This window comes from Cavia porcellus, unplaced genomic scaffold, assembly GCF_034190915.1.
Source record: "Cavia porcellus strain 051 isolate PalLab524CR breed Dunkin Hartley unplaced genomic scaffold, mCavPor4.1 scaffold_1, whole genome shotgun sequence".
NCBI classification, from domain to species: Eukaryota; Metazoa; Chordata; class Mammalia; order Rodentia; family Caviidae; genus Cavia; species Cavia porcellus.
In genome coordinates, this window is record NW_026947484.1 from 162,618,016 (window position 1) to 162,640,300 (window position 22,285).

Here is a 22,285-nt window from a genome sequence, read left to right on the forward strand (position 1 = left end):
TAAGGGCTGCAAGACATCTGTTTCTGTCTCAGGTTGCCGCTTACACAGCTGAGATTGATCGCCTTCACCCACAAGCTGAGAATGGCTTTGCCTTCTACAATGGCCAGTTTGTCATTAGAAGGTCTTGCTTCATCTGTCTCATAAAAGGCAGGATTGTGAAAGCTCCTACAGGGAAAAATGCTAAGAAATAAGTAGGTTGTCTGCCTCAAAATAAATACTTCTGCATGAAAATGTATCACTTCCTGATGTAAGGAGGCTAATAAATAAAATCTCTTTGCAGTCATCATGCTGGGTTTACCATAAAAAGGTTCGTGGGAAGATAGATACTTTTTGCTCTTTTCTTAATTATACGATCAGCTGAAAACTTTTCTAAGTGCAAAAATCAAAACAATTTTTAAGCTACATCATAATCCCTAATAAATAGGAGAAAATAAGTGAATATCAATAACCTGAATTTATTATTTTTTTTAATTTCAGGGACATCCTAAAAATAATGAAGACTGCCTCTCAATCTTAATTTGTGTGTGGTTGGTACGTTTTTCTGTATTCACGGTGGCCTATCACTTTGTATTTCCCAGAAACTAATGGAGCTTAATGTAAACAGGTTTTGCAGTAAACACTGAATTTCACTCAGAGACCATGGGGAAGCCCAAAATATTCTCACAGATCACACAGAGGGCAAATAGCTACAGCTAATTCTTTGCACGTAGTGGTCATCATACCAATTCCATGCCATGGACATAGATCATATTGTGTTATGTGACTAGAATTTATTTGCTTATTTTTCTGTGAATTTAGCATCATACTGAAAGCTATGTGCAGGGTAGAAAGGTGCTATGAGCCTCACTAGGAAAAACCATCTTCCTTCTAGAGCTTTGTCATGCAAAATTAATGTCTACTGCATCACCATAAATACATCCAAGAAATCAAGAATTCTAGGGCCATTTTCCAATGGCAGACATGCTGGCCCCATATCAGAGGTTTAAAACACAAAAGAGGAAGCCAGAGAAGAAGAATCTGATGCCAGGAAAAAGAACGAATGATATCACGTTCTGAGCCTTGGGAGACACACGTTCATCACTGCGCTGTCTCGGGTTTGAGTACACACGCAGATGAGTCCATATGGAAAGACCTATGAAAGCCAGGATTTGTCTTTATTACCCTCAGCATGCGAACAACGCCTTTTAACCTTCAGGTGAAGAGTCATGGTGATTCTTTCACGGTACAAGTCAGTTGTTGACAAAATCAACAAGTTAGAAATATGTTTAATACCCAGTCCTATCACTAAGGCAAAAGCTCCTAGGGAACAGAAGTGGTACTTATTATTAGTGATAAGCTTTAATGTATAGGTTATAGCATGTATTATTTTCCTAAAGAACCATAAGATCTTTCTTTTGAAATAATTCATTTGCTGAAAAATATACTATGCTGTATTGTCTAGAAGGAAACTTTTACTATTGAAATGGCAGTTAAGGCATGATAGAGTAAAGCATTTGGAATCAAACAGCTGTAATTTGTGAATAAACTGGACAGGGGGTTTCCGATTTCAACTCCAGCATCATTAGCTTCACATATTGAAAGTGTTTGGGTTTGAGAAAAAGGGTTCCATGTGTTTGTCAGCAGATTGAAGAAGCAGATCTCAGTGATCCAGAGCAGGACTTATATTTCTGGGTTTTTTTCCTAATAATAAAAGATATTCATTTGTTTTATTTTATATTATTAATTAAATGTTGAAATCAAGTTAAAATGTCAACAATATTTTGAAGGAATTTTAGCAGAAGCCACCCATTAGGAGCTGAGAATAACCCTGGATATTTTCTCATAAGTCAAAAAGTGTATGAGTAACTATTTTTGAATTAAATAAAATTTTATTTAAGGAATTTCACATTAGATTTTTTTAAAACTTATCAAGGTCACTTTAATGAGGTTCTTGATCTTCAAGATCGCCTTGCCACAATTCTGTCTCCACCTGTATTATCGACAAGGAGAAATTCAGAACTCCTGGGATCTTACATCCAATGTTTTTCTTGAGATTTATATCTTGGGAGCCTAGGATTTGAATTATACATAGTATTGGTATTCTGGCCCATGACCTAGAGTCTATATTATTCCTTAACCATTCGTTTGTAATATTGAAAGTCAACACTTTGCATTAGGCAAAATGTCACAGGTTTCACCGTCACCACTATAAATGTTTACTGTGATGGAAGTGTGACCTGCATCCCAGTTTCAGCCACCCTGACCAGTCCTGGACACCAATCAACTGTGCTCATTCTAATCTGGAATGAGGCTTTGTATGAGTGACTCTGAAGCATTTCAAAGATGCTGAGTGAAGCAATAATTGCTCACTTGATCAGTTCAGTCATAGTAAAATTAATCCCAGTATTTTACACGTACTGCTGGAAAGATGATTTATGATTTAAAGAATTTGGTCTGTCTGAGACTGGCTAAATTTTCATAACATTTCAAATCAGAAACAGACAGACACATTTATCTTCTCTGAATATTCAATGGGAAAATCCCACGTTCAAAGTAGAGCTTAATGCACAAACCTTTTTCTGAAAAACAAATAAAAAATCTCTAAAAGATCTCAGCACATAAAACTGACACCTATTCAAATTAATTATTGAAAATCAAAGGAAAAAACTGAAAATCTCAGTCTTACTAGCTGTACCGAGGTAATAGCAAAGATTTTAGGTATTTTGACTTAGCGCCATGTTTTTCTGGGGTGGAAGGGTGATCAAACTCTACCTCCAGAATACTCTCCCCACAAATATGGTCTGGGAGCTGCTCTCCACAAACCCTAACACAACTGTGGGAAACCCTAGCAAGCCCAGGACCTCCATGTCACTGAGGATGGCTGTTGTACTTTCAGGGTAGCCCTGGTCCTTATTTTGAGCATTGCTTCTTGGCTCCAGTGAAAACTCTCAACCTACTGGCACAGCTCCTTCACCCTGCTGGCATAGACGTTCTAGCTTCCACCACCGACCTTTGACCTTCCCAGTGCAGATCTGTAAAACAGACTGGCCTGAGTCACTGTCATGGGCTCTAGGCCTTCATCTGGACTCATGCAGGACATTGCTGTGGGATCCAGGCTCTTAGCTGGATTTTCTAGGTCTTTAATGTTGTGGACAGATTTCCACGCTTTCTTATGTTTAACTCGGGTGACCATCAAAAAATAATACTATAAATTCTATGTCCTATATATAATTGTTCTCCTTGCAACTCTTGACTACAACACTCTTTAATTAAAATAAATATAAAAAGCATAATGAAAAAGGTATCTGAATTATAAAGTTAAAGTCAGAATCAAACTTAACAAAAATCTATTAAATGCTATCCATTAATTCATTATTTCAAATTTTTTAAGTCTTTCACCAACCCAGGAACAAGAGTTCTGAAAATCAGATTTTGACAGAGGAAGTGATAGAAGATGTATTATAGGGATTCTATTTTCCTGGTGTCCAGGTTTGTGTGCATGTGTGTGTGTGTGTGTGTGTGTGTGTGTGTGTGTGTGTGTGTGTGATTTACAAGACGCAACATGCTTTGATACAGTCTTAATGAAAGCTAAAAGCACAATTGGAAATAAAGCGACAAGAAGACATTTATGGATAGTTAAATGAAAGTGTTCCAATTAAACATACTTTTTAATGCTCTAATTTGATACAGAAACAAGTTCTTGAAAATTTAGAAACGGACCTATTCATTATAATATGTAGAATTCCCTTCTTGAATGTTAACACTCTTGGTTTAGTTTTTCTTGGAACCCAGAAAGCATAATTTAAGACAGATTTCCTGAAGAACCCCTGGTAGGGCTGATATCTTGAACTGCTGATGAAAAAGAGAAACTCAAAACTCAATCTGTGTATGCACATGTGTGTATTTCAAAGCTATTTTATTTCACAATTAATGCTTCCAGCCATGATATATAAGTGGATTAATCCTTCCACCTGAAATAACTGGAGAACTGCAAAAAATCAGAGGAACAATCAACTATGCTTCCTGAAATAAGGTAACGGAACCGGACACATTCAGTCAATGCCCAGGGTACAATCCAAAGGCGGTTGCTAGGTTATTGTCCAAAGAGGGTGAAGCCAATAGACTCTGGCTCCTTGCTGAATTAGGAAAGAGATGACAGTTTAAGGGGGCTAAAACATGCAGGTCAGAATCCTAAAGATGAGCCATGGGGTCCTCTCAGGGGTCCCTTGGAGTCTGGCTGAACACCGATGTGCAGTTATATAGAAGAAACTACCCACGGCTGAAGAAGGAACCTCACCACGAACGGTTCTCAGCATTCGTGTAGAACTAAGCACAGTTATGGTTCCACAAGCCCAAGAGATGACACAGAACACCAACAAGAATCCCAGCTTGTTCTTCTCACTATAACGGGAAAGGTTAGTTAGCTCTGACCGTTAACTATGGACTTGCTCAAACAGCATTTAAACGCAAGCTATTGGAGAACCAAACTGATTTCAAGTAGCTCAACTATCCAAAACCAATGTCTATCAGTTGTTTTTAAAACATACAGTGAACTCCAGTTGCAAACAACCCAAAATCTACAAATGTGATGCAATTAATAAAAAGATAAGAAAATAAGACCAATAAGCAAAAACAAAAAAAAATCAACAAATAAAAACAGACCCAGAAATAACAGATGTGATAGAATTTCTAAGTAGGTATCTGTAAAAACTACCACAAGTATTTCTCATGTCTTCAAGAAAAGAATATAGGAAAGAAACAAGTATTTCAAGCATAAGAGCCACCTGGAAATTCAGAGGCAAAGACTGTAATAGCTAAAATTAAAAAACACAATGTATTCTATTGCCAGCAGGTTAAATACCACAGAAGAAAATGTTGTAAACTCAAAAGACAAAAAGTCAGAACCCTTTGATCTTTGGATGCAGCAGACTACGTGGAAAACACTGGCAAAGAACTTGCATGAAGAAATATGAATGTCTAATAAGCACATGAACACATGCTCAAAATCATAGGCACATGGAAAGCACAAAGTAAAACTACTCAGTGAGGAAACACAGGTGTCCACTTGAGTGGCTGAAATTAACTTAGATGACCCCACTAACAAGTGTATAAAAACATGGAGCCACTAAATCCTGGCCACTGCTAGTTAGGTTGTTAAAGCAGCTGGGAAAACAGCTGGGCTCCAGCACTGGATGTACATTTCCCATGCCACCCACTCTCTTCGGATGCTTATCCAATAGGAAGCAAACCATGTTCATGCTAGTTAACTAAAAATAGTCAAAACTGAAAGACAATCAAATACCTACCAGTGGTGAGACAAATAAACAAACTAGGGGATATTCATTTGGAGATACCACCCACAACAAGAGCACAAGTTACTGAATCTCTACAGAATGGCAAATGGCAAAATTTTAGTAATGATGTTTTATGTAATGCATCAGAATATTGTCAATTTATAAAACATAAATTATTAGGAAATGTTTAAATTTTTTTCCTTCTAAGACTTTGAAATCCAGGTGCTTTTTATAATTACACCATGACTTAGTGAGGAGCACAGAGACTGCTGGCTGGCATTTCACACTGAAGAGTCCTTTTCACCACTATGGCCATGGTTTCATAACTGGATTCATTTGCAAAAATGTATCAAGCCCCTGCACTTAAAATTGGTGCAGTTTATTGCCCATGAAGTATCTGTCCTGTCCACAAAGCAGATTTGGAAAAGAGTCACAGTAGCTGACTTGCAAGATTGCTAACATGAAAACCTTTCCATGGACACTCGAAGGAAAACCTTAAGGATACAGAATCCAACATATAAAGAAACCAGCCTGAGGATTTTATAATATGATAGGGAAAGCAGGAAGGATGCACATTATGTTATACAGAAATCCATGATGCTTTACATAAAGCTGAAGTAACATGACCCAGCCTAGTGTGGTAGCCCACAACTCTAAACCCAGCACTCTAGGAGGTGGAGATAGAGGACTGTGAGTTCCTGCCTTATCTAGCTAACTTAGTAACTTAGCAAGGCCCTTTCTCAAAATAAAACAAATTTTAAAGGTCCCCAGTAACATGCACACATGGAGTGGAATCGTCTAAAATCAAAATTAAGCAATTCAGTTATATAGGAAGTCATATCACAGATTCTGAGCTAAATATAACAAGAGTCACACAGAGAAACTGGCAGGTTGTCTTCGAATGAATCTTGTCACTACAAAGTCCTTTGCATGGTTTAGTGTGAGAAACACAGTAATCAAGAAATCTGATTTATTTCTTGGCTATTGTCCTATTGGCCATGTGACAGAGGAAACATGGTTTCCTCTCCAGAACATTATAGAGCATTCCACAGGTCTATCAATGCCTCACCTATATTTGTGCTGTTAAAGACATTTCACGTCATCTGTTTCCTTTTTTAACCACATAGTTTGGCAAGTGCGAATGTCCAAATTTTACAGAGAGCAAAGTAGGGCTTAGTTAGAAAAGTTAATTAACCTGCTCAAGATTGCGCACTAGAAAGAAGAGAACCCAATCAAAACCAAGATTCTTCTAGTTCAGAAGGTTCACGAACATTCTAGTAAACCTCCCTTACCTCCCGAAGTCGAGTTTACAGCAAATGTTCTCTGAGGTCAAGGGTGCTACAGAGCACAGGGTAGTGATTAAGCACTCAAATTCTAAGGCCATGCAGGGGAGAGCTGAAACCCACCTGCATTTACAAAGCGTGTGGCTTTGAAGCTGCACTTCTCCACTGAATCTCAGGTCTTTCACACCATCTTGTGTACGATGGTTGCATGCAAATCTCTAGTCAGACTATGTAACTTCACCGCTTAAGGGCTATGCTACCTTGTGGAAATTACCTAATCCCATGTGCCACAATTCCCCCCATCTTACAACAGAGATCATAACAATATCTGTAAAATGTGGGAGGGCACTATCTATTAGTATGATTTAAACACTTAGTGTGATAACTGACACTATAAATGTTAGTTATTAAGTGTACTATGTAGTGCAGCTGCAAGGCTTATTAGGGGAATGGTAGCACTTTGCACATCTGCTACACGGTGAGTATGAACTCAGCTTATTAGCTTCAAACACTGTGCACCGCTGAGTTTTCATAAGATCTTCCATGCAGCCAATCCTGCAACCTTCCCAACTTCTCACAAATCTCAGTCTTGGCACATTCGGTTTCCTCGGCCTTGAGTTGTCCTCCCTATACGGACAGCCCTCAGCTCCCCTGGGGTCTCTGATCTGGCCTCATTTCCTTGGAAAGTCTTTGGCCACATTAGTGCTGTCACCTATTTATTTTATGTCACATCTTTTCTAACTCCTTGATCATGAATTATACTCTGTCGCATTATGTGTGTTTTTTTTCCATAACGTCAAGGATTTTGTTCAGTACAATATCCACACTCCTCAGAACTGTGCCTGAAATACAGAAAAGTTTCTGTAAAACATTAAGTGAAAACATTGAGTGAAAAACATTAAGAAATGAGTGAACTTCTGAGCCCAAATGGACTCTTCGTGCCCTTTAGTTCTCAGTGGTTGACACTGTTATGAGGGGTACAAGTGTGAACGACTCTGCTTCTGCTCCTCTTAAGACCGAAATGATTATGTCAATTCCAAGTACGTCAAGTTCAAAGGAAATTGTTAAGCATGTAATGAAAAGGGTGCTTGAATACAGTTCTTTAAAATGCATAAAATGGTTCTATTAAACCTGAAATTAGGCTTACAGTTGCCCATTTTCAGAACATCAGAAAAAAGATTTTAAAAACCTGTGCTTCTCGCATGGGCAGCCACTAGACAAAAAGCATCTTGATATCAAGACTCTTTGATCTAAACTGCAACAGAGAAGAATGGAAATATGATATATTACCCTGAGAAGAAAACATGGCTATAGAACCCATGAATGTTACAGATTCTAATTCCAGCCTCTCTGGTTTCACATATACTATTTATATTAAATATTCCTCAGTTTCATAATATTAACAAAAGAAGAAGCGTGAGCTGTCATGAGCTGTTTAGAATTGAATGATGTTTACAGAGTATCTTCTATATGACCATCTTCAATAAACTCTCCTTTCTCCTCCTCCCCGTGACCAAGTCTCTTCCTGGCTCTGAATTTTAGACTTCCAGTCTCCTGCTGGGACAACTGATGCTGTAAGCCCACCTTTCATTTCTCTGTGGTGGAACCCTAATCTGCTAGGATATTCTGTCCAAGTGCCCGCTTTGTGGCACAAGCCCTACTCTATAGGTGCCCAACTATCTCAGTACCTTTGAAATTGAATTTTCATCTCAAATCAATATCATAGATGGTTTGTAAACACATTTAATACAGGTCAAGAATCTTTCATCAGAAAAGCCAAAATGTGACAAGCTCCAAAATCCAAAATTTTTGAGTACCCACATGACCCCACAAGTAGAAAATTTCCACTGAGCTCAGGTGACAGATGGGTCACAAACTAAACAGAGATGCACCAAAAATATTGTATGAAATTACCTTCAGGCTATGTGTGTAAACTGTCTGTGAAACAAAAATGGATTTTGCACTGACACTTGGGTTCATCCTCAAGATACTTCATTATGTTTATGCAAAATTATAAAAACTGTAAAGTCCAAAGCACCTTTGGCCCCAAGCTTTTCAGATAAGGGATACTCAGTTTGTACTGTAAATGTTGAAATGTGATTATGCACCAGGTTTTCATTTTTTCCCCTAAACAGTCAGTGTAGTCAACTGATCAACCCCTCATATAAGTGATCGTTCTAGACTGGGTTCTTTTTGTTTTGTGCTTGCTCAGCTCTCCACGGCCCTGGCTCTCCGGAGTTTTCTGGATTCCCCTGAAGTCTCTTTGAAGATGCTCATCCTCCTGCCTGCACTGTTCCCCACCCCCACCCAACTTTCTCCCAGCCATGACTGCCCAACCCTTCTCTCAGCTCAATTGTTACTTCCTCTGAGAAAACATCCCTGGGGACCTCACCACCAACAAAGAAAAGGTGTCGTTGTTAAACTCACAGAACAATGCATTCAGCTTTATAGAACTGTAATTATAAGGTTGTCATGTTACTTTCTTGAAGCAGGAGCAATACTGAATTTCATTCCTCTTTGTACTCTGAGTAGTGGCCTTGGTACTCTGGGATGTACAGTTTGGAATAGGCAGCACATGCTCCAGCCATCCTCATATCACAGGATTTGGGGGGGGTCAATTTTGATGCTGAACTCTTTGTTTTAGCCTTTGTTGATCCAGATGGAGGAGATTAATGTGACCTTTCCTGAGTCAGGTGTTCGTCTCTGTACTCTGAGTAATTAGTACCTGTCTGGGAGGGCCATAATAAACATCTGAATAGAAAAATGAATAATATGCAAAGGAATATAGTTTGACTCAAATAATAAAATTTTTATGTGTAGAATTCATAGTTTTCTATTTTCAGAAATTTTTTTTTTCTTAGCTTGGTGATCCTCCCCTCAATTTTCCTTTCCACTGGCAAAACCAAAGAAGCTATTAATCTTTGCTCATTCATTAATTCAGTCTTCCATATCTATCACAAGCTACATTCTATGCCAGGCTTTGAAGATGCAAAGATGAGTATTCCACACCATCCACTCCACTTTTAATTGTGCAAGCTTGTATTTCCTTCTTTTGATATTTTATGGCTTTTACATATATAGGTAGAGAATATAGTAATATTAGTAATATTAGGCAGTAGCCTAATATAGTCTTTATTCAGAATTAAACTTTGAAGGAAAGATTGTAACAGTAGTTAATTAATATTGGTCATATAGATACTAGAAACCTGTTAGTAAATATAAATTAACAGCTATTTTTAAAACTTTTAATTGGCAAACATAAATAATATATGTATATGTACCTTGTACAACATGTTGTTTTAGGACATCTTGGCAAAGTCAAATAATGAACATACACATCATCTCACATAGTAGCTCATTTTTTGTGATGAGACTAAAAACCTAGCCCCTTTGCAATTTTCAATGCTACAGTAGTACATTTTTGTTAACTACAATCACCATGTTGTGCAACAGATTTTTAACTCTTTTTTTTTTTTTTTTAGACAAGGTCTTACTATGTAGATAGGCCCGTAGACTCACTGCGTAGCCCAGGCTGGCCTCAAGCTCAGGGTGATCCTCCCACCCAGCCTCCCTGGTGCTGGGATTACAGGCATGCACTCCCTGACCGGGCTAACTCACCTCTTCTACCTAATTACAAATTATATCCTTTGACCAACATTTCCTCAGCCCCTCCCAGCTACTGGTAAGGATCATTCTGCTTTCTACTTCTAATGAATCCAAGTATTTTAGATTCCACAGACGAGTGAGATCATACAGTACTATATTTATCTTTCTATGCCTGGCTTATTTAACTTACTATCATGTTCTCCAGATTCCTCTATGTAGTCACAAGTGACATAATTTTCTTCTTTTTCAAGGCTAAACATTTTGTGTATGTACCATATTTTCCCTATGCATTCATCTACGCGTGGACACTTAGGTTGCTTCTGTATCACAGCTATCATGAATAATCTCACAATAGACATGGGCGTACAGACAACTCTTTGACCCAATGATTTCATTTCCTTTTGATACCTAGTATGGGATTGTCAGTAATAATTATGCTAGTCTTAATGTTAATTTTGTGAGGAATCTCTGTATGGTTCTCCACAATGGCTGCACTAATGTACATTTCTGACAACAGTGTAAAAAGGTTTCCTTTTCTCCACAATGTCTTCAACACTTACCTTGCACTTTGATAACAGATATTGCAACAAGTTGAAGTAAAATCTCATTGGGGTTTTAATTTGTACATCTCTGATGGAGTAGCAATGTAAAGCAGTCCTTTCATATACCTTTTGGTCATCTGTATGCTTTCCTTTGAGAAATGTCTACGTAGGTCCTCTTCTCATTTTTAGATGGGGTTGGTTATTTTCTTGCTATTCAGTTCTTTGAGTTCCTTAAATATTGACTTCTTGGATATATGGTTTGAGATATTTTCTTCCATTTTGTTGCTTGTTTACCCTTATTTCTTGCTTTTTGATGTACAGTTTGATGAAATTCCATTTGTCTATTTTGGAATCATATAAAAATCGATCACACCAAGCAACATCATAGAAAATTTCTCCTATATTTCCTTTTAGCAGTTGTACAAGGTCAAGTCTTACGATGATGCCTTTAATTCATTTCCAGTTGAAATGTTTTATACTGTGGGTTAACTGTCTAAACTTAATTCTTCTGTAGGCAAACAGTTGATTATTGCAACACAATTCATTATTCTTTTAATGATTGAAGAGTTTTTAAAGTAGGAAAAGAAATAGGGTCTTCAGAGCAAGTTTGGGTCGAGAAAAAGTAGGAAAAAAACACACCTACAGCATGAGGGTGAGCCACCATTCAGCAGAGAACACAGTGGCCTCAACACAACTCATCAGAAACTTTGTCTCCCATCATGTGGCTTTGGTAAGTCCATTTTTTTTCCACTGGTCTACATATCTATTTTCATTCCATTGTCCTCCTGTTTTCAATACTGTAGTTTTACCATATATTTTGAAGTCAGGTAGCATGATGCCTCCAGCCATGTTCTTTTGTCCAAAGTTTCTTTGCAGGGTCTCTGGTGGCTTCATGCATAGCAGTGAAAAATATCACTGGAAATTTGAAAGAGATTGTACTGAGCCTGTAGACCTCTTTGGGGAGTAAGGATATTTTACCAATGTTAATTCTTCCAATTCATGAATGTTTTCCATTTGCTTCTGTCGTTTTCATAGACTATCACCAATGTTTTGTAGTTTTCAATGCACAAGTTTTTCACTTCCTAGGCTAAATTTATTCCTAAGTACTTTTTGTAGCTATTAGTAATGAAATGAGTTAACAGTAATAATCTATTAGTAAAAACAACTCACTATTGCTGGACCATATTCTTGAGCAGCTAAATCTTAAAAAATGACCTGTCATTTATTTTTTTGAAGTATTTAAATTTAATCTGCTGGATATATCTAAGGATATTAGTCAATTAAAAGATATGAAAAAATAATTCAAACTTCAGGAAAAATTTTAGCATCAAACACATATGAGAGACCATGGAAAAGAACACATAATCACTTTAAAAACTCCATATTATCACTTATTAGTGTTAAAAAGCCCATGGGAAGAAATTTCTTCATTAGAGACATTCAGCAAGCAGTAACCTGGATTTTCCAGAATCCCATTCTTTCGAAGGGCTTTTATCTGTGCTTTTGAAGTTGCCCACAAGAGCTATGTCATTGCATATAACCAAGGAAACCACAGGAAACTTGGTTGCTAGGAAACCACTGAATTGTCTCCATGAAAATCACCACAGTAGGCTTGGCTTGAACAGAACAGATGCTAGGAAAATAAGATTTTGAAGTTACAGTTACTTTTTAAAAAAAGAAACCTAGGATGCCTCTTTAATTGCCAGTTAAATCTCTCCACTGTCATGGCTGGAAGGCCATCAGACAGGGATGACAGGAGGCACCCGAGGGTTTCAGGGCTGATGGGAAGGGACCTCAAGACACCGTGTTAAAGCATGGTTTCAGGGCACATATTCTTCCTTCTCCCAATTAATTTGGTTACCTGGGGAAAGTGGTGTGGTGGCAGCTGCTGTCTCCTCCACAGAGGGACAGATTTTAAAGAAAACACACTGTCACTGAATATTGCTACACCTAACTTCTGACATTTCTCTCTTTCCTTCCACACAGCATAAGATGAGCCTGGCTTTTTTCCTAAAACTGCCAAGATGTTTCCTAATTGTAATTTCCCGTTATGGATGCACACACGAATATGCATATGACCTTGTCCTCCACAGGTTTCCTGAACCTGTGGCTATTTGTTCCTCTCAGTAACTGGACTATAAGAACATGTTTGACTTGCAAGAACAAAAGAATGTAACTAAACTTGTCAAGCTTCTGACCCAGCTAATGTAAGTTCCAGCTTGGGGCCCAGCGGCACCCCAAGTTCCACATCAATGCCATGCTTATATTCCAAGGTCTACTGCCCTGTCCTCCATGGTACATTATTGATGTATTTAGAAACTCATCTAAACTTGTTTGGAATTTAAATATTTTTCCAACCTCAGAATTTTTCCAGCTTGGGAATATTTTACCATCTCTGGGAAAAATAGGCTATGTAGCTGGACCAGATCATTACAGCAAAATTTCCTTTTATACCAAACCTAGCTCTAAAATTAATCATCTTTATTCTAGAAACACATTTTGTCTTGTTGGGAACAGTGGTGCATACCTGTGATCCCAGCTACTCAGGAGACTGAGTCAGGAGAATCTGTTTTGGGGGACAACACAGAAGACTCAACCCAGAAAAATGGAAAAAAGAGACAGAGAAGAAGAAAAGGAAACAAGCAAAAAAGAAACAAAGAAAGAAAATAAGTATATTTAATTTATTAATCCTAATATATATTTTTAGTTCTGTTATTTCTGTGTTAGCCGGGGTCACTTTATCACAAAATCATACCTCTTGCACTGTAACAACCAATTCAAATCGAACTTATCACATGTACTTCTTATTATCCTGTGTTCTTTTTTCTAAACGTTAAATTTTTCATCCATATAAATCAATGGAGTATAGTCTTAGGCATTTTCCCTTAAGTAGATTTAGATTTACAGTTGACATCTGAGTGGATAAAGTTTTTCATAAACTCTATCAAGTGGGTAAGTTTTAAATGAGGAAAATGGTCTAAGCGGATACTCAGAGCCATTGTGGAAGATCAACTCTGCGGCGGCAGTGATGGGCATTTTGGTTTAGGATTCCACTGGAAGCAAAGAGAAGGCTGGGAAATTATTTGTGCATTCCAGAGCACACAGAGCAACAAGCTTGTCTGAGAAAAGAGGCAAACATCACTGAACACCTGGTTTGCAGGAACCCTTCGCGATTCTCTCACCTTCTGTCTCTGCAAGGTGATTGGCTAAGTTCCTGGCAGCTCTTTAAAAAGCTCTGTCTTATGAAGGACAAGATGAACACTTCAGCTAAGGACGGGGTAAATTATGTGTGCAACTCCACAGAATGACAATCCATGATTTGCGAGATCATCTATGTCGTCATGATCCCTTGATCCTGTCTTTGGTCTTCTTTCCCTTTATTAGAAATTGCTAAGATAATTAGACAACATGTCTAAGATGCCTGAGTACAATACAAATCTGAGAGGAGCAGCCATCAGAACACATTACAAACTCAGTACATTAAAAATGAGCAGCTACCTAACAGGCTGCATGGAGGCTGCAGCATAGCAAATGCCCACTACTTCCCAGGCACTGTGTACCTGGTGTCAGCATTGCTTACAGAGGCTCTTTCAGATTAAATACCATAATTTCCACCCCAAATGACAAAACACGGGCTCAAAAAGATATGTAACTTGCTACCTATTAATTAATTAGTCACTGAGCCAGGACTTGGCCCAGAAGGTTATCTCTTCCCAATCAGATTGACTTTGAGAAGAGCAGTAACAATCTTGGAGGCTGAAAGAAGTAAATTCTACTTCTCACTCAAACAGTCTGACAAGAGGCCTAGGGGCTCTCTGCTCGCTGGAGGGACTTGGAGACCCTGGCTGAGAAGGTGGGGGTCCTATCTCCAAGACTGCAGTGGCAGGGCCAGAGGCTGCAGTAAACAGTGAGTTGACTGTCACGGTTTATCCTTGGAGACAATGCAGTCTGTCCACTCCCACTGTAACAGCGAAATGCTGTGCGTCACACAGCCAAATCTAATTTACAAGGCAGACGGGATGAAATGATACTGCTCCTGGCAAAAGGGAAGAAAAGTTCCAATGAGTACAAAGCACCAGAGTCCAAATTCTGTCCACTTGATTTCCCCTTGCTGAATACTCAACAGGATAACTCTGAATAGAGATGCAGCAACAGGTTTCTACTTCATTTAGAACTAAAAAGTACAGAAACACAAGTACAGAGGCTGCCACAGCAGCCGCGGATGGAAGAATACTTAGGGATTAGCAGCTCAGCAGAATCTGCAAATGTGGGAGCTACAAAACAGTTCATATGAATAGCTTTGTACGCTGTGACTTGGGCTGCACCTCTCTAAGTCCCAAGTCTCCCAAATCCACGTCCCCACCCAGACTTTCCTCCAGAGTTCCTGGCCACTTCATCTAAACACTGGACATCTCCGGGACTCCCAGAGACGTGCATCACTGTCAAACTGAACTCACTTCTTCCCTCACACTTGGCTTGTCTGAGGTGACAGGTACCCAGCTAACTCCCCGACTCTCTGTGTTCTCTCTCTTCTCTCCTCTGTCTCTAATGGCCGAACACAAGCTCACTGAATCTCTCCTGGCAATAACTTTCCAAGCAGAGGGACTCTACCCAAGTTGCAGTTCCTTCCCAGTATCTTAGAAATATTGCTACAAACCTTAACCAATCTCCCAATTCCAAATTATTTTATTCACTCCTGCTATAGTAATCTTTCCAAGATGCTTCTCAGAGTCCTGTCACCCTATCAGCGCACACAGGATAAAGTCTAAACCCACCTGTGCAGAGCACAAAGGCTTCCCCAACCGAACCCAGGTCCTGGCTTCACTCTTAGCCCTTTGACTCTGACATCATGGACACAGAATGACTATCTAGTCTCCAAGTAATCCAAATACTGCTCATCCACAGCTCTGTTCCCTCGAAATTGCAGGCCACTTTCCCTGGCATAAATGAATTTCTTCTCAGATCTGATGAATGCTCACACAATCCTTTAAGACCCAAATCAAAGATCTGCTCTCTCCATTTCACTTCTCTCTTCACACAGCTCTGCTATCATCTGCGTCACATGGTCGTGGTGTTCTCTCCTCCCAAGTCTATCTCCTCTACTCGATGGCATGCTGTGGTAGAGTTAACAGTCCCAGAACTTAGCAGGAACCTTAACATTCTGCAAGAATCAGGATGGAGATGAGCTGAGAATGAAATGCTCATGAGATGGAACCAACAGTAGTGTTTGCAAAACAAAAATGAAAAAAACCCATTGGGTTAAGATTTTCAGAAACTAAAAGTCAAGTGTGAAAATATCACTGACATACGAGAGAATTAGTTTATAAAAAGTAAAATGTGATTATTAACAGGAATAATAAGTAAAATCCCACTGGGCAGATCACAGTAGCACACTAATTAGAATCCTGTAGTTTAATGAGCTAGGGAACTAGTATGAGGGTGAGAGACCAGGGAGGTGAGGGATGGTTTGGAAAACAGCCCTGGACAGGCAACACCACAGCTCAGCTGAAGTTTCTTCTACTGCATCTGCAAGCTCCTTCATGAAAATCTCAGGTAGCAAAGATGCACAATACTAACATCACATTGCCTTGCGTGAACTTTGAGGAATTTTAAATTTGCACGAAGCAATGATTTTCCCTTAGGAGCTGTTGTGGCATTTTCTGCTTGTGTGGTGCTGCAACTAGTATCTGAGACCAAAGCAACATGCTTTTAATAAAATACCCCATAAACCTGAGGGTTTTTCATTACCTTGATTTTCTTCTTATAGGATAGAGGCATGGAACCCCGCTGAGCTGATAAAATAGGCTCAATGAACCCCTATAGTGAAAATAGCATTAGCAGTAGGATTGCATAGATTTCCTACTGCAAAAGCCTGTGTAGCATTTCATTACTGAAGTTGTTGGATTCCTTTGATTCAAGCCTGGTTTCCCAATCCTTTCTTTCTTTAGTTAATATCATTAAAACAAACAAAACAACACAACAGGTAGCAGTGTGGGTTGAGCATTTCCTCATCGAAGACAGCTACATAAACCTGCAGTCAAAACACCTATTTTTGAGTCTAAAAAAACAAAAATTGACAGGATTCCCTACAACCTGTCAAGACCAAGGGAAATGTGTGTTGCGTGCACTGAGTCTTTAGACTCATGCTGGCACAATGGTCCCGGAAGCAGGAGGGCATTCTGGAGTCTGAGGCCCGGCCGTTCAGTTTGTAACACCAGCCTATCTTCCTGTTTTCCTCCATGGCCAAGGTATTATTTCCCTAGCTGCATGTTGTGACACTCTAGTTCCCCCTTTTCCCAAAATACCCCTAGAGTTGCTTTGTGGGAAGGTAAATGGCAGGATGTGCTTGCTAGCTCATATTAAAACTGCCCCTTCATTAAATTTGTTCCTTCTCCTGTTATCAAGAGAACTAAATTTCTCCATCTGCACTTGTCTCATAAAAATCTCCTTTTAATTCAGTGACTTGTTCCAACCTCCTTCATCATTCTGGGTTTCATAAAAAATTTAATGATGTCTAATCCTCTAAGTCTCACTAAAAGATAGCTCCGAGTTAGGTTAGGAGCAGTTGAATACTTCTGTCTGGAGCCTGCAGGGTCAGCCCAGTTGATGGCTAACTTAGTGATGCTCAAATCTTAGCCTGTAGGAGAATCAATTGGGGAGTTTGCTAGAAATGCAGTTGTCAAAGACATATGGTAAAGACACTGACACAGTTGGTCCTGGGTGGACCTCAAGAGTGTGCCTGCTGACAACCATTCCTGGGTGATTCTGTCCCCCACACTGGGGACCACTCCTCAGCAGTTAGAACAAAACCTGTCATTGCCATCTTTCAGATCCATCCTCACTAATCCTAACACTTGGTGTAGCCCTGTGCACCTCAAAATCCATCACACTAATCATCCAGTACCCATAATTTCTACCCTGTGAACTCTCTGCAAATGACACTGTGTGACCTTCAGTTTTTTGACCACTACTTTTGTTCCTAGCTGAAACAAGAACTGGATGCAGAATCTCAACCCAATTTGCTATGGCCCTGCATAGTTCCCATCAGGAAGGATCCCTTTCAGTCTGGTTTGAGTTTCTATTAAGCCCAGCAAATTCTCTGGTAGAATAAAAAGACCACCAGATATCTGAAAAAGCTGAGATTGACATATCTGATCCCATTTTATTCATGTAGCCAGCTCCCCCCCTCCCCCCCCGCCACACACACAGACCTGCTTCTGAGCCCCTCGACCCTGGAAGAGTGACCTGGACCAGAGCCTTCCTTTGGTCCCTCTACTAGATAAGTGTGCAGGGGTCTAACCCACAATGTTTGCCCTGATTCCCATCTAAGAAATTGCTCTTACATATTTCATTTTGTTGCTATGATATCTTACTGGCTAGACTGCAAGTCATTATAAGCAAGATTGCTATGACATTCTTTATGGTAAGTGCTGTAATGAGATTGGGCAGGGTATTTTTCACTACTTTACCCAATTTCTCCTTAATGAGACTCCACGGAGCGAAATTTCTGTCTGGACTTGAGACTAAAAATAGATTTACTGCTCATGAGCAATTGGTTTGCTTTTATCTCATGGACAGAGGTTTCTGCTTTTACCTCTGACTGCAAGGAAGGGGAGCCAAACTTCAGGATTCTGCAGTGTATTTTCTCGCCCTTTCCCAGGAACACAGGTCTCACCTTCGTTTTCCTGTTTTCTTTCATTTAACCGGTGCTCTCTCTGTTTCCCATATCCTCATAAAACACCTCTTACATATGTTTTTAAATTGAATTAATGCTCACTCAACTTCTTTTCTGCTTCCCATTCGGATCCAAGGAAATGAGAAAGCTCAAAGGTTAAAAGTGGCAGCTTGGCCTATTAGGGGATGCACCTTCTGTGGCTCCCCTGAGGCGGGATGGAGGATCCACAGGGCCTGCCCTTTCAGCACCTACGAAGGGGCATTGGAAGGAAACTGGACTGGCACAGGTTAAATAACAGCACACAATGCAAAGGTACAGGTGCGCTGATGGGTAGTATTTTAGGTCAAAGATAAAGGAAAACAGCAGAGACAGGAAGAGTGAAGAGTTTCCTAGAGGCAAAACTTGCACAAGAGCTTAGGTTTTAGAGAATTTCAGGTCGCGGGTCAGTAGAATGAGGAGAAAGACATTTGGGGTCAAAGGAGCAGCAGAACGCAGAGGCAGAGTGAAAGGAATCATAGGAAAGCAGTCTGGGTCCTGGATTCCATGACCTTACTCTTCTCTTCTCAGGCTCCTTTTCTTTCTGTGCAACTCAAGATAATCTCATCTAAGAAGTCTCGATTGCTGTCAGAATTAGAAACTAACTGTGTAAAACAGCTACCACACACCTCCCACATCTCCAGCACTCACAGCTTAGCCACGTCCAGGATCACAGTGACCGGAAGGAGACTCATTGGCTCCAGGATGCACAGAGGGGGCTCTGCTCTAAGGGAAGCACACAGTGTGACCACACAGCGAGGGTGGGGACACGTGATGGGCCATCCTGTGAGCTCGCTGATAGCTTTGGATTTGCTGGGAGGGGAACAAGCAAGCTGTTTAGAGTTCCTGAACAGGGCAGTGATGAGCCGAAGGCAGAGTTTACTGAAACTTAATGTGACCGAGCAGGAAGAGAGACAGGGAGAAGGTTCCACAGGCACAGACACTAACCAGCAGGCAGTGGCGGATCCCAGGCACAAAGCAGCAAAGCCTATGATGAGGCAGGCGGCAAAGGACTGGAGGGAGCCTTTGGGCTACTTTTTAAAAAGATCTTTACATTTTTTTTTTAAAAGAGGGTAAAATTGAACACAACACAACAGAACAAAATAGAACATAAGAAAGCAATGTAAGAGACATAAATTTCAAAGCAAGACAATCAGGGATCTTCACTAGCTATCATTATGTGACAGGGAACCAGAGAGAAATAGGGGCAACTCCACCAGCACCTGCAGATAGGTTGGAAAGACAGTATACTTCTGTGCAATAGAGAACTACTTAGCTATAACGAAGAAAAACCTTGAGACTTTGTAGGTAAAGGAATACAACTTGAGATCAGGTTCAGGGGTGAGAAAGTTTTAGAACCACTTAAGTAAATAGCAGGTGGCCCCTCGACCCCCAATCTAAAAAATGAGGGAGTTGGAGGGACCCAAAATACACAGTGCACCCTGTGGGAGTGAAAGGGGAGGAACAGTCTAAAAAAAGAAGGCAGAGGATATTTTTAATAGTGTATCAGGATTTAAAACCCACATTACTCACACTGCTCTGTTTTATGGATTATATTCTGTTCCAGTTTATCTTCTTGTACTAGATTTGAGGGCACACACAGCTATCCCAAAAATAGCAGGATATAGTATGGTAATCATCTTTAATTTCCTATTAACTTAATCTGAAACCCTGTATAACTTACACTATTATACCATGACTGATCTTAGTTGAATCTGGTTTGTTGGATTGCTGTTTGGTATCGATGGATTTCCTTGAAATCTGTTATGATTGATAGCTCTTTACTTTCTTTGGAGAGAATTTGTGGCTGCTACATAGGGCAGACATGTAGGGTAAGGGTCACACTGAATCACAATGACTTCCCAATAACTGTCTGATGTTTTTATTTCCCACTAGATTCTGAGCTCCAGAAGGGGAAACCTCCACTTCTGCCTTCCTCACTGGTGTCTCTATCCCAGGATTTCAATCATAGAAGCTACACTTCAAGCACATTTCACCCATGAACACTACACTGAAGGAATTTCATTTCCGGAAGATAATTAAGCGGTAACAGTATAATGCTGATGACTGCCATGAATCCCAAGGCACACTGACTGTGCATGTTCTAAGCATTTTCCAGCACAGTTTCTGTGCAGCAGAGACTGATATCTTTGCTTGAAACTGAATAAATGATGCAGAAACCACTTATGCACTTGACCAAAGGTCCTATGACTAGAAAATGACAGAAGCAGCACTCGAACCTGTGTTTCTTGATGTCACAGCCCATGCACTTGGACTTGGCCTGGGACAAGAGGGTCTGCTGTCAAGAAAGAAACCAAGCAGTGAAAATCTGGAGAAGCAGTGAAACTCATCCAGACCTTGCCCTGCTTAAACATTACTTCACTTCAGACCCACAGCTGGATACGCACCTTGGCTTAGGTACACCAGCAAGGTGCCTGCCCATGGAAAGAAAGGAGACGCCCCAGGCTCAGGCATAGACATCTGAATAGATGACTAGTGGAATAAGCACCCGGTGTTACTGCAGGAGAAGTAGCATTTTTTAAAATCTTGAGTATTTGTAGCTACACACATGGTTCTCACTCCCATGTAGAATGTTGCCATGGCGAAGCAAAGGTTGGGATCTTTATGCACAGCACCTGTCACACGGAGTAAGAGTTTACACTAGCAACTGCCCAAAGCCAGGACTCCCAGATCTCCCTTTTCTGTTCACCACATCTTGTCACTCAGCAGCTGACTCCTCGTCACCCAAGCACAGAGAAGGTTGTGGCTCATGATGCCAGTGGGACCTGGATCCCTCTTGACATCTCTAAGTCCTTATCTGATTTCCAGATAAAGTCCGAACAGATTATTGTTTCTTGAATCTTGCCCACACTGGGTGTACGAATGTGGGTTTTTCTTACAGGGATCTTATTTGATCTCATAGCAACCCCAGGAGTGAGTGGGTTCTGGACAGTCAAGTAGCTTTGGAGTCTCAAAATCCATTATTATTTAGTAATAAATTAATAAATATGGAATATCACCTGTGTTAGATTCACAAAGGCTAGTGGGGCTTAATACCCAAGAGAAGAGTGTCAACAAAGCCTTGATGATTTTTTAAATTTTTATTATTGCTTGATTGATAAATCCTAATTGTATAAGTCTATGTTATCCTATGTGATAATCTGATACGTATAAACAACGTAGTATCTAAATAAAGCTACCCACCCATGACTTCACATACCTATTATTTTATGGTGAGGTATTTGAAATACACTATTTTTCTGAACCATGTAATGTTTGCTATTGACTTTAGTCACCTCACCAGGCGATGGATCTAAAAGCCTCCTCTGAAACTTCTCATCTTTTGATGAATAGCTCCTCCTATTTCCTTCCTTTCCTTCATCTCAGCTTCTGGAAGTCACCATTCTCCTCTCCACTTCTACAAGCTCACATTTACTAGATCCCAGGATGAGTGCTACCCTGCGACATTTTCTTTTTGTGTCTGGCTTATTTCACTTAGCATAATGTACTCCAGGTTCACCCATGTTGTCACACATGAGAGGACCAGTATATTTTTAAAGGCTAGGTAGTAGTTCAATAGTCTGTGTGTGTGTGTGTGTATGTGTGTGTACACAAACACAATAGTCTGTACGTGTGTGTATGTGCACACATGCACGTGTGTGTTTATTTGTGCATCTTTCACTTTCCTTATTTATTCATTTATTAATGGGCAATTAGGTTATTTCCATAACTTGGTAAAAATAATGCTACTAAGGGACCTGTTGTATAACGTGTACATATTTGTGTATTTTCCACGATTTCTCCAGTTATTTTTATTTTAACCACGATGATCCAAAAAGATACTCCATATGACTTCAGTCCTCTGAAACT

The 22,285-nt window shown here is 39.9% G+C and overlaps 1 protein-coding gene and 1 non-coding gene across 6 annotated transcripts in view; both read right to left on the reverse strand.

The window, feature by feature from the left end:
- Positions 1-22,285, reverse strand: part of Pde4b (phosphodiesterase 4B) — a 526,060-nt gene that overhangs the window by 243,717 nt on the left and 260,058 nt on the right. The gene's annotated exons all lie outside the window — the stretch shown is intronic.
- LOC111754326 (small nucleolar RNA SNORA1) lies at positions 2,160-2,292 on the reverse strand. Its single transcript, XR_002789029.1, has one exon. It is a non-coding gene; the product is annotated as a small nucleolar RNA SNORA1 (small nucleolar RNA).